Source organism: Urocampus carinirostris, chromosome 6 (genome assembly GCF_059441175.1).
Source record: "Urocampus carinirostris isolate Australia breed hairy pipefish chromosome 6, RoL_Ucar_1.0, whole genome shotgun sequence".
Classification (NCBI taxonomy): domain Eukaryota; kingdom Metazoa; phylum Chordata; class Actinopteri; order Syngnathiformes; family Syngnathidae; genus Urocampus; species Urocampus carinirostris.
Window position 1 is genome coordinate 3,965,139 of NC_142354.1, and position 14,776 is coordinate 3,979,914.

The 14,776-nt window shown below is 38.1% G+C and overlaps 1 protein-coding gene across 2 annotated transcripts in view; it reads left to right on the plus strand.

The window, feature by feature from the left end:
• The first annotated feature begins 3,405 nt into the window (after positions 1-3,405).
• pcif1 (phosphorylated CTD interacting factor 1) overlaps positions 3,406-14,776 on the plus strand; it is a 56,576-nt gene continuing 45,205 nt past the window's right edge. Inside the window, exon 1 of one of the 2 annotated variants that reach the window (XM_088337514.1) lies at positions 3,406-3,507. The gene's annotated coding sequence lies outside the window, so the exon portion shown is untranslated. The remainder of the gene's footprint in view (positions 3,508-14,776) is intronic. The other variant, XM_088337515.1, reaches the window with a different exon arrangement.

Here is a 14,776-nt window from a genome sequence, read left to right on the forward strand (position 1 = left end):
AGGCAAGCATTTTGACTCAGACTCCCGTTGGTTCCGCTTTTTGCACCCGTTTCTCCACCCGTCCATTCCTGATTTCCCCGTTTGTCTCCGGCTACGACCTGTTTTTGACCCCGACCACGTTTGCTCCCCCATCCCAGCTTTTGAGCCATTTTTGATACCGACCACGTTTTTGCTCTCGTGTCCTGGCTATCGACCTGTTTTTTTTTTATCCTTGACACCGCCATATCCCGCTCCAGAAGATCCACTTCCGTATTCGGATCACAATTCGATTGTGTGAGTGGCTTGCTTCTTGCGTCCAGCGAGCACCGGATCGCGGGCGCTGCCCTTCCTCTTTCTATCAATGAACTTAACGCTACGTGTTTGGGGCCTGATTACGTTCTGGTCGTGACACCTTTCAAGAGAGACTAAAACTGTCCATATTCTCCAAACGGTTCAAGAACAGCATTAAATTTACTTTGGGTACGTCTTGGATTGGCAAATTTTACAGTAACGGTACGGGGTTAAAAGGTTAATTTGTTTTGGTATTTTATCTCGTTTCTTTTTGTAAAAATTTTAATGTATTTTTCCAGCGTTTTTCAGCTTTTGAAAAAAAATGGTATAGTTTATTATTGTATTTCATAGTTTACTTGTTTTTGTACTTAAGTCAATATTTTTAGTTGACATTTTATTGTGTCATGCCAGGATTCTAGTCGTTAACTTTAAAGTTGCTTTGTATAAAAAAGGCTCAAAGTTTGAATAAGAGTTCACTGTATTGATAAAAATAGATTCTACTATAAACTAGTAGAATAATAGATTTTTTTAAAAATCACATTTTATTTTATGCATAATTTTACATTATTTTTGGCAATATATTGATCCAAAGGATCCCCCCAAATGTCATTTTTTTCTTGTTTATTTCCTGTTCTCTTCCTGTTATTTATTTTTTCTCTTCTTTTTTATTCTTTTGTTTCTTGTTTTCCTAGCTATTTACTTCCCTTTTGCTCACTTTTTACTTCTTTTGTTTTCCTTTTTTTTAGTTTTTTTTCTCCCCCCTCAGCTTTTTACTCATGTTTTCTTGCTTTTTTTGCTATTTCCTTCTCTATTTCCACCTTTTACTATTTGCTTTTTTTGTTTAATTTTTTTCCTAGCTTTTTTTTTATTATTTTCTTATGATTTTCTTTTGTTGATCTTTTTTCTCCTTTTTTAAGACCAAAAAGACGGCTATTTCTAGTCAGCCAAGCCAAAAGATTTGCTTCTCTAACAAGAGACAGAATTTCCATCACTATTACAAAGGAAAATACAGGAAGGGGTTGCTCCATGTGGCCTGACACACGCAAGGTGCTGTAGGGGCCAGGAGAGTCCACACTAGTGTTCGCTGACATCCACAAAATTGTATGAATGAGATAACATATGTACTGCCCAGACTGCCGTCAGTACTACATCCACTTTTCTTCGGGTGGCAGAGCGTATGCACTGGTGGGCTCAAGAACCCTAAACTCTACTCAAGCATCCCCAAACATTTTAAAACTCTCTATTCCTTAAAGCCCCAACTTGTAATATTAGCCCACTAGACAGCACTGAGTTGTCTGGTACGAGTGGGGGCCAGTGATACACAGCACAGCATGGCGGCAGGATGCCGGACAAACATGGCACTGATCTAAGAGGGGATTCTACAGTGTAAAATCAATACCTTTCTTGACTTGTGATTCTCTTTAAATAAAAATTAACATAGGTCCGATAGTTCATTTTTTTCCTAGTCCTCAAATTTATTCATTTTTTGAATGAAACCTTTTGTACCATTAGGAGGCACTAAATATTACACAATGACCCTTTAATAAAGGACAGGGTAGTCTTAAAGATAATGAAAAACGCTAGCTAAAATAAAAAAAAAGAAAACATAACAGACATGACTTGACTTGACTAGATGTGAACAACACCGAGTCGGAAGTACTCTACTGCCTTGAAATGGTTCAGTCTATTTGATTCCTGCTCCCCTTACTGCTCCTCTTTTCCTTGGCTAGTGACCCTTGTGGCATAGCGGCGGAGTGTGTGGAGGCTCAGGTGTATTACGCTGCGATTGTTATTATGGGAGCGCAAGAGTGGCAAAAATCTATTTTAAAAGAGGAACATCGCAAAATGTTCATATTGTATTACCAGTTGATTCTTATCTGTTTATTTATGCTGCATGAGTGCCATCTTCTGGACAATTTAAGTGAACAAAAAAAGCGTCAACTCCCAACAAATATCCATCAGATGTTTCTTTACAGTGCAGAGTGCAAACATTGGCACAAAATTAGAGAGTCATTGTGCCACACGGAGAGCTATTTAAAAATACCAATATATTTCGACGATGACCTTAAAGGTGTCCCCAATACATATAAATTAAGACAAAATGATAAACAATGAGTGTTTTTTATAAATGTGCAAATTAGAATATGTCAAGAGTTTCTTTAAAGACCCCAGTGTGTAATATTTGACCGCTAGATGACACTGTTGTCTAATGGGAACAGCAGCCAGTGCCACAGCAAGCAAGAAATCGGCAGACAAACATGGCGACAAGCTAAGTAGCGATTCCGTTACGCATCTCAACCCATTTTTTAAAATATAAAAATCAACACTGGTATGATAGTTCAAATGTTTTGGCTAGTATTGCAATCAATGTTTTTTGTGTTTTTACTGAATGAAAGTTCCTTGTACCACTAGGAGGCACTGTATTAGATGTAATGAAATGTCTTTTTTGGGATAGGGTTGTGTTTATCTTGTTTTGATTTTGAGTATGTCCACGTGTAATTAAATAGTAAATAAGGGTAGGTACCTAAAAGCTTCCGTTTTGGGCTCACGGTTGTGTATTGTATCATTGTTTTGTACAGCTGATTGTGTGCAAATGCATAAAGATTTTTTTTATTATCTGTTGATGTTATTACTTTGTTGTATGTTTGTATTATTATCACGGCAAGTGTATTTTTGTAGTATTTCTGTAGTGTTTTTTTTAGTATTTCTGCAAATGTATTTCTCTATTAGTATTTTCGTATAATAGTGTTACTGTAGTAATAAGTTCTGCAGTTTTTGTTTTGTTCATTTCAGAAAGAATATATCAGCTACCTGTTATAAGCACTAAATGTGATATTAGGTTTGTAGTAATTGTGTACTAATTCAGTTGTATTTTTGTGTTGGACACACAAAAGGATAATGAGCACAAAGATGGCACAAGAAAAACATTTTTTATTACTCTATTCACAGTAATTTATATTGTCATGATATGTTAACCGTTTTCATTTGGCGGGTCGGACAAAAAGCCTGATGGGCCGCATGTGGCCCGCGGGCTGACATTTGCGCACAGTTGTTTTGACCTGCTCAATGTGGCGGTCACAGCATGACGGGCAGGGACCGGAAACGCGTCACTCTGTACGCATGCGCAGCCGTTTTTTCTTCTCTGTAAAGATGTCTGAGCAGGCGGGGAGGGAGCGGAGCGGAGGACCCCGGACCGACAGGCAGAGCCCGCGTTTCCCAGCTCTTCTAACTATCCAGGTAAGGCAAAACGCATAGTTAGAGCCCATATGAAGCCAAATACACGCGTGGGAAGGTTCCGATATTCAATTGAAACGCACAAAACGGCTGGCTTTGCGGCCGTTGTGACAAGAAAGGATCAAAACGCTGCGCAGGACCTGCTCTGTGTTTTAGGGGCGTGTCCGCCATCTTGTCTGAGCAAAAGTGGCGCCCAAACAGCAGCGGCTTCCGAATGACAAGCTGGCACTCGGTCTCAAATATGCATTTTAGTCTCAATCCCTTATCCAAACACTTCGACTGCAGAATTGGTTCCAGGCGGCTAAACAAGACTATTTGTTTCTCGACCCATTTCCCCGTTTCCCTCTTTGGCCTCCCCCTCTTTAGTTGTTCTTCGTTGACGAAGTGCGCCGTAATACGCATGCGTGTAACCATGGCGCTCATTGCTGCGGCTGTGGAAGGAAAGCAACGTTTGCTTTTCACGTCCGCGCATTTTAACCACTTCGAAAAATGATATTTACCCACCCGATTCATACAATTTAAGTTTAAAGTAATTAATTACGTATCATTAACAGTCAATCTCATACCTGTCAACGTCAGTTAAACTGCTCCCCTTATTTATCTTTGCAATTTCCCTTATTAAGAGATAATAAACTTAACAAATACAACGAGGCATTGATTTACTCACGGCAAGACAATGTAGAGTCAAAACAAATATAACTAATGTAAACAAGTATATTTTATTTCCCAAGCAAATAATATAAACGAAGAGGAGTCCTTTATGACAGTTTTTCTAAACTGGTGGGGCACGACCCATTTTTGCCTTGGAAAATTAATGCTAAGAAGAAGAAAAAATAAGAGTGTCAATTACACGCCTTAACGGTAGATGGCAATGATCCCTGCTTAATCTCCTCTGAGGCTACTACTGACAATTATTACAACCTTTTGGGTTTAGAAATGGCTTCATCTATACTCAAAGTCAAGTCAAAGTCAGCTTTATTGTCAATTCTGCAGCATAAACAGAGAATTGAAATTTTGTTACTTTCAACCCTCAGTGTCTAGACAACCTGGTCCTCAAGAGACTCGTGTCCTGCATGTTTTGGATGTTTCTCTTCCCCAACTCGGGTGATGCAAATTTAAAGCTTGTTAGCAAGCTGTGTGGGAGCTTGATAATGACCCTGGTGATTGGACTTACCTGTAATTGAGCAGAGAAACTCCAAAAACATGCTGGACATGCGGCTCTTGAGGTGTTGGCCATCCCTGCTTTAGGAGATAAAAAACACTATGCTAGGACACACTACACCAAGACACTCAGTAGACGGGTATTTTGACCATGGAATGCCCACGTCAATTCCAATTTTTTTTTTTCACTTCTCACCACTCAAAACATTCAGGGGGACCTGAGCTACACTATGCTTTTTTTATGCCTGCCGTCAAGTGTTTCATTTTTTTGTTTGTTTTTTTTTCTCCTTCAATCTTTGATAACTCCTCAAAACCTTCAAAAATACCAAATATTAAGATTAACTATTTGATTGTTATACATTATAATATATACATTATTATATGTGTTTTGGACAGATGAAAACAAGAACTGCACAAAATAACACAATATTCTATAATTTAAAACAACAAAGAATCCAAGAGTTTGTCAAATGCTTAACAATAAATAGAAATACATACAAATGTATGCCATACACCTGCAAATATGGAATATATAAGTGCAAAAAAAGTGCCAACATCGGAGGGAAAATGCGAGTACTTCCTCTGATGTCATCTTATTGTTCATTGAAGGTTTTTGTACATGACTTTGAGTTAAATGTCAATGTCTGAATATAAATATATAAATGTATATTTAAATATTTAAATATATAAATATTTGAATATTTAATATTTAAATATCTAAATATATAATATATCGATGATGACTCATTTTTATGGTAAGAAAGAGAAAGAGAACAAACAAAATCACAATAAAATGTGATAACTTTAGGACTCACTATCCCACCCTAACTGTAACCCAATCAATAAAAAAAATAAATCAACTTCTATAATTTAAGGAGGATAGGATAGTACTGATTTGTTTAAACATATGTAGTATAATTCATATATATATATATATATATATATATATATATATATATTCCCCAAAACTAAATGAAAAGCAAAACTAAGACCACTTAAAGTAATTAAATAATGTAATGCTCAAAAGCTGCATTTTGAATGAAATCTAAAACGCTTAATAAAATCCTTATCTCATATTTTGAGTTGTGCCTACATTCGGCCATGCTCACCATGCGTAAACAAATTTCAGCTGTCTTTTTGTGGTCAAGTCGTGTTTAATTTTATAGCCCTTAATCACAATGATTATCAAAGGGCTGCACAGACCACAGACATTTGTCAAAGATACCCACAACTTGTAGATAAAGTTTGGGTTTTTTTGTTTGGGGAAAATACAGTACAGACGCTGCCCTACTTACGAACGAGATCGTACAGACGATCGTTCGTAAGTTGCTTCAGTGCTATATTTTGTATGTTTAAGGTTTATATAAGTAACCTATATTGTTTTTTGTACTAGACAAATTCATATTCACATTTCATCAAATAATGCTCTATAAAGATAAATAAAGTTAGGTTTAACTTACTTTTGGAAGATGGGCTTCAAGAGGTCCTCCTCCGTGGTAAAAAGTGGCAGAAAAAAAGCGATCCAACCATTTTCTCAGCAGCATCAAGCTTCCATAATTCACTTTTATTTCAAATGAAACGGCTCGCCTCTTCTGGACACTTTACACCAACCACATTGAATGGATGCACAAGATATTAAACAATAAAAACGTCATAGTTCTTAGCGCACTGGAGACAGTGTAGGCGTAGAATGTGAGATGCGCATAAAGTATGTCAGTAGGGCAACGAATGTCGCAAGATTTGGTACGAGAGTGTAGGGTAGTGCGAGAGTTTAGATTTGGAGAGAGTTCGATGTGTTTACAATAGACGGGTGCTGATTGTTTTCGCTCTTCAAAGAGACCATAAGTGTTTCTGAGTATTTTTTTTCATGTATTAGGAGCAATCTATTACCTACACAAAACGGCACGCTACATTGGTGGATTACGAGCAGGTGAAGGAGAGATGTTTACACACGAACTAGGAAGAGGATGCAGATTTTTATACTTCCGGGTGGATGCTGGGTGACCTCTCACAGCGCTACACGCCGGTAGCAGCGGAAAGAAGCACTACAGTAATGTCCTGTACTCTGAAAAAGGTGGACACTATACAAAATCTAACTTTCATCAATGTCCGGAAATGTTTCGACACCCTGAAAAAAATGTTCGTATGTACCATTTTTCGTAAGTCGAATGGTCATAAGTAGGGCAGCGCCTGTACATGATGATTGAGCAATGCCACAACAATGATGAAAATAACGCAAGTCTAGCTTAATTTACTGACATTATCATAAGATACATAAAAACTTGATTTCATACCGTTCCAAGTTCTTTTGGCCTCATTTGATAACTCGCCTAAATTGAAAAGTAAGAAGCTCGTCTACTTGTAGGTTCTGTGGCATTTCTGATGAGTTAACACGTCTCGTGCTTTGGTGTGAAATGGTTGGGTTCAACTCGCATCTACAGAGTATTATCGCCATCTACTGTTAGAGTATAATCGACCCTCAACTTTTTGTTGTTGTTTTCTTAGAATTATTTTGCTTAGGCAAAGGCCCACGACCCACTTTTGTGTCCTAACCAACTAGTTTAGAAACACTGGTCTACAGGTCACGTAACGCAGAGATCCCCAAACACCAGGCCACAGTCTGGTACCAGGCTGTGGGTCATTTGGTTCCAGGCTGCACAAAAAAAGAAAACATAATTACCATTATGTAGTTCTCATTATTTTATTGACACGGTTAGGTTTACGCAGAACAAAGCTTTAAATTTGAATTAAAGTCTGCAGGGTTTGCACAGGTTTGGGTATAGTTGCCCGTAGTGTGGTGCTACTTTCAAGTTGGAAGCAAGGATCCTTGCCTGTGGAAGATACAGCATGGAATTGATCAAACCTATTTTTTGCGCTTTGGCTTCACCTACAGCCAATCTGTGTGGAGAATGGTCAACTGCAGCCCACTACACCACGTTCCAAAGATTATGCTGGTCGTGTCCTCAATACAGTACACAAGTAAACAAACAAGTGGCCATGAAAAAACTTTATACAGTGGAAGAAAATAAATAATTGAAGGATACATGGAATCCCTAAGTCGATGACACGAAAAGCAGTGAACACAGACCACACAGCACCAGCAAAATTCTCGCAAGGGTATCTTTTTTACAGTTTGTATATTTGGATTGGCCAGTCCAAATTGTCCCTAGGTGTGAATGAGCGAGCGAGTTGTCTGTCCCTGTGTGCCCTGTGTGGCTGGCAACCAGTTCAGGGTGTCCCCTGCCCACTGCCCGATGATTGCTGGGATGGGCTCCAGCACCCCAGCGACCCTACTGAGGATAAGCGGTGCAGCCGATGAGATGAGATGAGATTATTTAGGAATGCAAATAACTATTTTCATAATCGATGAATCGGTCGATCATTTTTTGGATTCATCAATAAATTGGATATTTAAAAATAAATAAAAAATTTCATCTTCATTCAAAATTTGAGATTTTGATGGGTATACAAATAGTGCACTAAACAGAATATTCTATAATAGAAAATAAAAAAAAGTGTTTGTCAAATAATTTACATTAAAATACATTAAAAACAATTTCATACATGTATATGATATACACCTGCAAATATGTACGATACTTTTTCTTAGCCCCTAATTCAAAGATAGCGGTACATTTGGAGCAATACATTTCACTCTATGTGTAGCGAAAAAATATCAAAAATGTAAACCCACTTAAAATGTTGTCAACAATTTTGTTTTTTGGGGTTAAATCTTTGAATATGGTAAACATTCCCAATATATATATGTTTAAAAAGCTCCCCCATGTGTAGCGTTAGGCATGTCATCATCATTTATTTTTTCTTTATTTGTTCATTTTGTTATATATTTTTGCTGTATATTCCTGCAACACTTTCTGTTCCCTGGAAAATTGTTAACTTTGTAGTGTTTGACAGTTCATGTCGATTTGTTTGTAATAATGTTCAATAAAAAGGATTTTGAAAAATGTAAGATGCTTTTTCATAAAAACAGTCTTAAGGCACCCTCTGCCGGACCAAAGTATTACTACAACTCTTAGCGTCACAATGGGGAAGTTGTGTGGACAATCGTGTGAACTCATTTACATTGCATTCACATACTTGGTGGCTCATAAATCATGTGATCCTACGAATCGATCATCTAATTAGTTGGTTCCGCTTTTATTAAGTAATTTTAATCAAATTTATCAATTAGTTTTTGCAGCCCTGGTATTATTATAGAAAAAGTACAAGCATGTTTCGTGCTGACCCCAGGCCGGGTCTAGTAAATATTGTCAGACGGTGACTGGTCCGTGGTACAGATAAGGTTGAGGATCCCTAACGAATAGGACTGCAAATGAACAACCAAATGAGGGCTTACATCAGTATACCGTAAATGACGGACTACAGGAAGCTAGATTTTAAATATTGCGCCTTTAACTACGGTTTCGGTTGTTCTTTTTTTATTTTTTTCCACGTCAGGAAAAAAAAACATTTTGCCCAGCAAATGTCGACCAATGAAATCAATGAATAGTTTACAGGGGTTCAATTAGATTGTATGGTTAATTACAACTTTGTGATTGTAAACCAATCAGATGTGCAGGGGCACGTTTTGGAGGAAGACTGTGCATCTCAAGCATGTTTGATCAGTTTGGAGCTTACAGGGAGTGCAGAATTATTAGGCAAGTTGTATTTTTGAGGATTAATTTTATTATTGAACAACAACCATGTTCTTAATGAACCCAAAAGTCTCATTAATATCAAAGCTGAATATTTTGGAAGTTGGAGTGGGGCTTTTTTAGTTTTAGCTATTTTAGGAGGATATCTGTGTGTGCAGGTGACTATTACCGTGCATAATTATTAGGCAACTTAACAAAAAACAAATGTATACCCATTTCAATTATTTATTTTCATCAGGGAAACCAATATAACAGCTCAACATTCACAAATATACATTTCTGACATTCAAAAACAAAACAAAAACAAATCAGTGACCAATAAAGCCACCTTTCTTTGCAAGGACACTCAAAAGCCTGCCATCCATGGATTCTGTCAGTGCTTTGATCTGTTCACGATCAACATTGCGTGCAGCAGCAACCACAGCCTCCCAGACACTGTTCAGAGAGGTGTACTGTTTTCCGTCCTTGTAAATCTCACATTTGATGAGGGACCACAGGTTCTCTATGGGGTTCAGATCAGGTGAACAAGGAGGCCATGTCATTAGTTTTTCTTCTTTTAGACCCTTTCTTGCCAGCCACGCTGTGGAGTACTTGGATGCGTGTGATGGAGCGTTGTCCTGCATGAAAATCATGTTTTTCTTGAAGGATGCGGACTTCTTCCTGTACCACTGCTTGAAGAAGGTGTCTTCCAGAAACTGGCAGTAGGACTGGGAGTTGAGCTTGAGTCCATCCTCAACCCGAAAAGGCCCCACAAGCTCATCTTTGATGATACCAGTACCCCACCTCCACCTTGCTGGCGTCTGAGGCGGACTGGAGCTCTCTGCCCTTTACCGATCCAGCCACGGGCCCATCCATCTGGCCCATCAAGACTCACTCTCATTTCATCAGTCCATAAAACCTTAGAAAAATCCGTCTTGAGATTTTTCTTGGCCCAGTCTTGACGTTTCAGCTTGTGTGTCTTGTTCAGTGGTGGTCGTTTTTCAGCCTTTCTTACCTTGGCCATGTCTCTGAGTATTGCACACCTTGTGCTTTTGGGCACTCCAGTGATGTTGCAGCTGTGAAATATGGCAAAACTGGTGGCAAGTGGCATCTTGGCAGTTGTACGCTTGACTTTTCTCAGTTCATGGGCAGTTATTTTACGCCTTGGTTTTTCTACACGCTTCTTGCGACCCTGTTGACTATTTTGAATGTAACGCTTAATTGTTCGATGATCACGCTTCAGAAGCTTGGCAATTTTAAGAGTGCTGCATCCCTCTGCAAGATATCTCACTATTTTTGACTTTTCAGAGCCTGTCAAGTCCCTCTTCCGACCCATTTTGCCAAAGGAAAGGAAGTTGCCTAATAATTATGCACACCTGATATAGGGTGTTGATGTCATTAGACCACACCCCTTCTCATTACAGAGATGCACATCACCTGATATGCTTAATTGGTAGTAGGCTTTCGAGCCTATACAGCTTGGAGTAAGACAACATGCATAAAGAGGATGATGTGGTCAAAATACTCATTTGCCTAATAATTCTGCACTCCCTGTAGTTGCCCAATTCCTCAAGTGAGCATGGGACAGTGAAAAACAGTGAGCTGCTATTTTCCACAACGCATGCCCTTACTTAACACAGCGCCAAAATGTGAAAACATTTATGACGCCCTTTTAGAAGAGAAATTAGTTCATGTTTTTGCCAACACTATTCATATAATACATAACAGGAGTAAAATTGGGGGTTTGACACTGTATTCAATATTGTCAGGGTTCCCACAGATCCTTCAAGTCTTAAAAGGCATGGAATTCATTATTCTAAAAATAATCCATTAATTGGCATTCTATTTTCTTAAAATTATTTTTTTAAAGTCTTAGAAATGTGAACTGTTAGGTCTATCGCCTTTCATTTCTGAATAAAACACACAATAAGAGACAAGAGGCATTAATTTGGCTCATGAGGAGATGTAGTCAGTTGTAGGCCTGATTCTTATCCGCCCAAAACTTCCACAACTCCTCTGTTTATTCACAGAAATATTGGGGGAAGGGGCATAGGAACACTCAATTAGTATACAGGGCCACATCAAACAGAAGAATGCAGCTTAACTGCACAGGCAAATGGTCAATATGTCTGCTAACCTCCCCAAAGGGTGATAAAACTCTTTGAAGCAAGGAAAATACTACTCAATTGTAAGGGTCTTCGTAATGCTCAATATTTGGAGTTAATGCATTATAAATCTACAATAATCCTATCAGAGCACATTAATATAATTTATATTTGTTTGAACTAAAAAGGTTTAGCACATTTCTCAATTGTCTTTTTAATAATTTACCGATTTACTTGGCAACACCACGTGACCACAGTAATGGAACTATCCAAACAGTTATGTGGGTTCATGCCTTAGGTCTACCCACACTACACACAGCAACTCTAGACAGACATTTATTTTGGACCATGGGAAAGTTTTAATTTAATGAGAAGTGGCTGTCAGACGAACATTTTTTTGCCATGTCTAAAAGCTGTGCCAGGTAATGTGTGCAATGCACGATTTATTGTGTTCAAGAAATAATTATTTTATTTTTTTGTCAAAGTGGTCTAAAATTTGATTTCAAAAGTCATTAAAAAGTCTTTTAAAGTCTTGAATATAACTTTCTTTAAGCTGTAGGAACCCTGATTTACTACGTACTCACAATATTTCCACCTTTTCACAAATTAAGTCTAAAAAGTTTGTCTACATTTTGGATATTTTTGGGCGGTTAGAAAATAATTGCAATATTTTTTTAAATTATTATTTAATTATTATTATTATTATTATTATTATTTTGATGATAAGTCCAAATGTACTATCATCTGAATATAAGGTGGTAGGATTTTTTTTCTATGTATTTTGGTTTGTCAAGTTGTTTTATTACAGAATATTCTGTTGTTTTGTGCACTATTTTTATATCCGTCCAAAACTTCAATATTTGAATAAAGAAGAGGAAGTTAAAAATTTCTTTGTGAAGTTCCATTCATTGATTAATCATAAAAATAATCGACCGATTCATTGTTTAAGAAAATAATCGTTAATTGCAGCCCCACTATCAATCAAAATTGCTTCTGTTCTCCTTCCATGTCATTGCAGTCATTGTCAGGCCAATTGAGTTTCCTTTAATCCTCGAGGAACAATGACAAGCTAATATAATTTGGTCAGTTGCCGCAGAAACCACCAATGACAACAGCACTAAATTAACGTCCGTGTTGCAATGTGGCACTAATCTCGACAGTATGATTGCCCTGGCGCTGTCATTTAGAAGTATACGGCTTTCATTTTACGTGGCGCAGGTCTCATACGTGTTTTCTTTCAGCATAGTTGTAAATATGTGCTTGTTTTCCTCCTCTATCTGTTAGTCTCCATCCTGAATGGTCAGGTGACGCTAACAGTAGATCGCAGTAGATCTGAAAATGGCGCTTTGTAGCCAAATTCCCGACGCGGTTGGCGCCAGGTGTGCGCCCGGCTTAAGCCTGCGGTTCAAAATATGGTACTGCTTGTACAAAGACAAAATTAAGTTATTACATTTGACAATGCAGCTTTTTATCAGGTGAGCTCTGTAGCCCGAAATGTATGGTATTTTGTGCCGTTGACAAATATGAGAATATCATGACAAGGTATACTTGTAGCCACATAAGCCAGTAGAAAGCCTATATTTCAATTGAATTGAAATGCATCCAGAACCTAAGAGATATGTTTTTAATTGAATAACAGAAAAGAAAAAAAATATCGTAACGTTCCAATATTTCGGGACGATCCTATATTTTCATTTGAATCTTAGAGTATACTGTACTTAAAAACAATTGCATTGTATGCAAGTCATTTATTTGTATAGCCCTTTAGAGCCTCACAGAGTCACAAAGGGCTGCCAAGGCTCACAATTTTTGTAGTTACAGCATCCCCTGATCTCAAACCTATATAAGGGCAAGGAAAACCTCAACTGTTTCATGCGTAATGCATTTGGCATTAGTGAGATACAGGCTCGGCAGGGGTGGCTTGTCAGAGTTGTTAAGTAGCTTAGCTGCAGTAGGCATAATTGCGACCGCACTGTTGCTTTTCCGGCTCAGTCTCTCTCTGGACCAGATAACAATCCATGGAGCGCCGGGTGGTGATTAGCATTGCTTTTTTCTCTTCTGACATTTTTCCGAGTCCGATTAAATTGGTAAATTTATTTTCAATGTAACGTGCTGCCAAAAATAGTAGCTGTCACCGTGTTTCGCAGTTTATTTTGTGGACACATTGACTTGTGCACCCGCCCCGCTGTTTTACTGACACCATACACCACCCTGTCACAAGTCGCGCACACAGTCATGCCAAACACGAACCTGTGCGCGGGCACACACACACACAAAGTACTCCACGACCGGCACCCTTGATTAGCATTTGCTTTGTATTTGGTGCAGAACACCGTGCACGCATGAGGAAAGTCCAAAACTGTGAAAAATAAACCGCAAGGGATAACTGTAGTGGTTCGTTGTGTATGAATACAATATACCCTGAAATACAGTACAAAGAAAAAAAGTAACCGCAGGAACAGCCTCTACAGGTAATAAGAACAAACAATGCCCACTCCCCTTTTCAAATTGTATGTGCTCGTAGTGTTTTGAGTTAATTATCTGTGTTTTGATAGACTGTTTAGGTCGACATTGATTAACACGGTAATAAAAAACAAAAATCCACCTATTATTTGAATTGTTGTTAATGTGTCTTTGGTCACATTCCTTCATATTTTCCCCAGTTTAGATCAGTTGAGTACAGTGGTACCTAATCATACAAGCTTAATTTGTTCCGGCATCATGCTCGTGGCTTAAACTGCCCGTGTAATGAGCAAATGATTAAAAATAATTGCCCCGTTCCCAACCCCCCAAAAGCATTAAAGTGAACCCAAAATACCTATAAAACGCATACATCTGATCACTTAAACACATTCAAACTGATATTGAACATTACAAATAAAGATAAAAAAGTTGATATTAACATGATATTACAATTACAACATCCCCTGATCTTAAACCAGCATGCGGGCAAGGAAAAACTCAAAACCTCAGCCTGAGGAAAATAAGAAACCTTGGGAAGGGGCCTCACAAGTGGTAATCCCCCTTCCAGGAGGACCAGGGTGCAATAGAAGACTGACCGACATCCCATATATGTCAACTTATACGCGTTCCTCTTATTCCATACATTCTGGGGATAATTTCAAATTGTGTTATATGGGAAAATACAAAAAGATCTCTTGCCCATTTCAGTTCTTATCCAGATCTTCTCAGCCACTGGTAGCAGACGACGTTATTGTAAATTGGTAATATTGTCGCAGTAATTTACGTAGGCTATTTTACATTTACATTTTTGTTTGTAAAGTTCACTTCATATGGCGGATTTGCAATCATTATTGAGGGGAGCAAGTATTAGATCGAGAAACTGTTGATGATACCTAAGTATTTACTGTA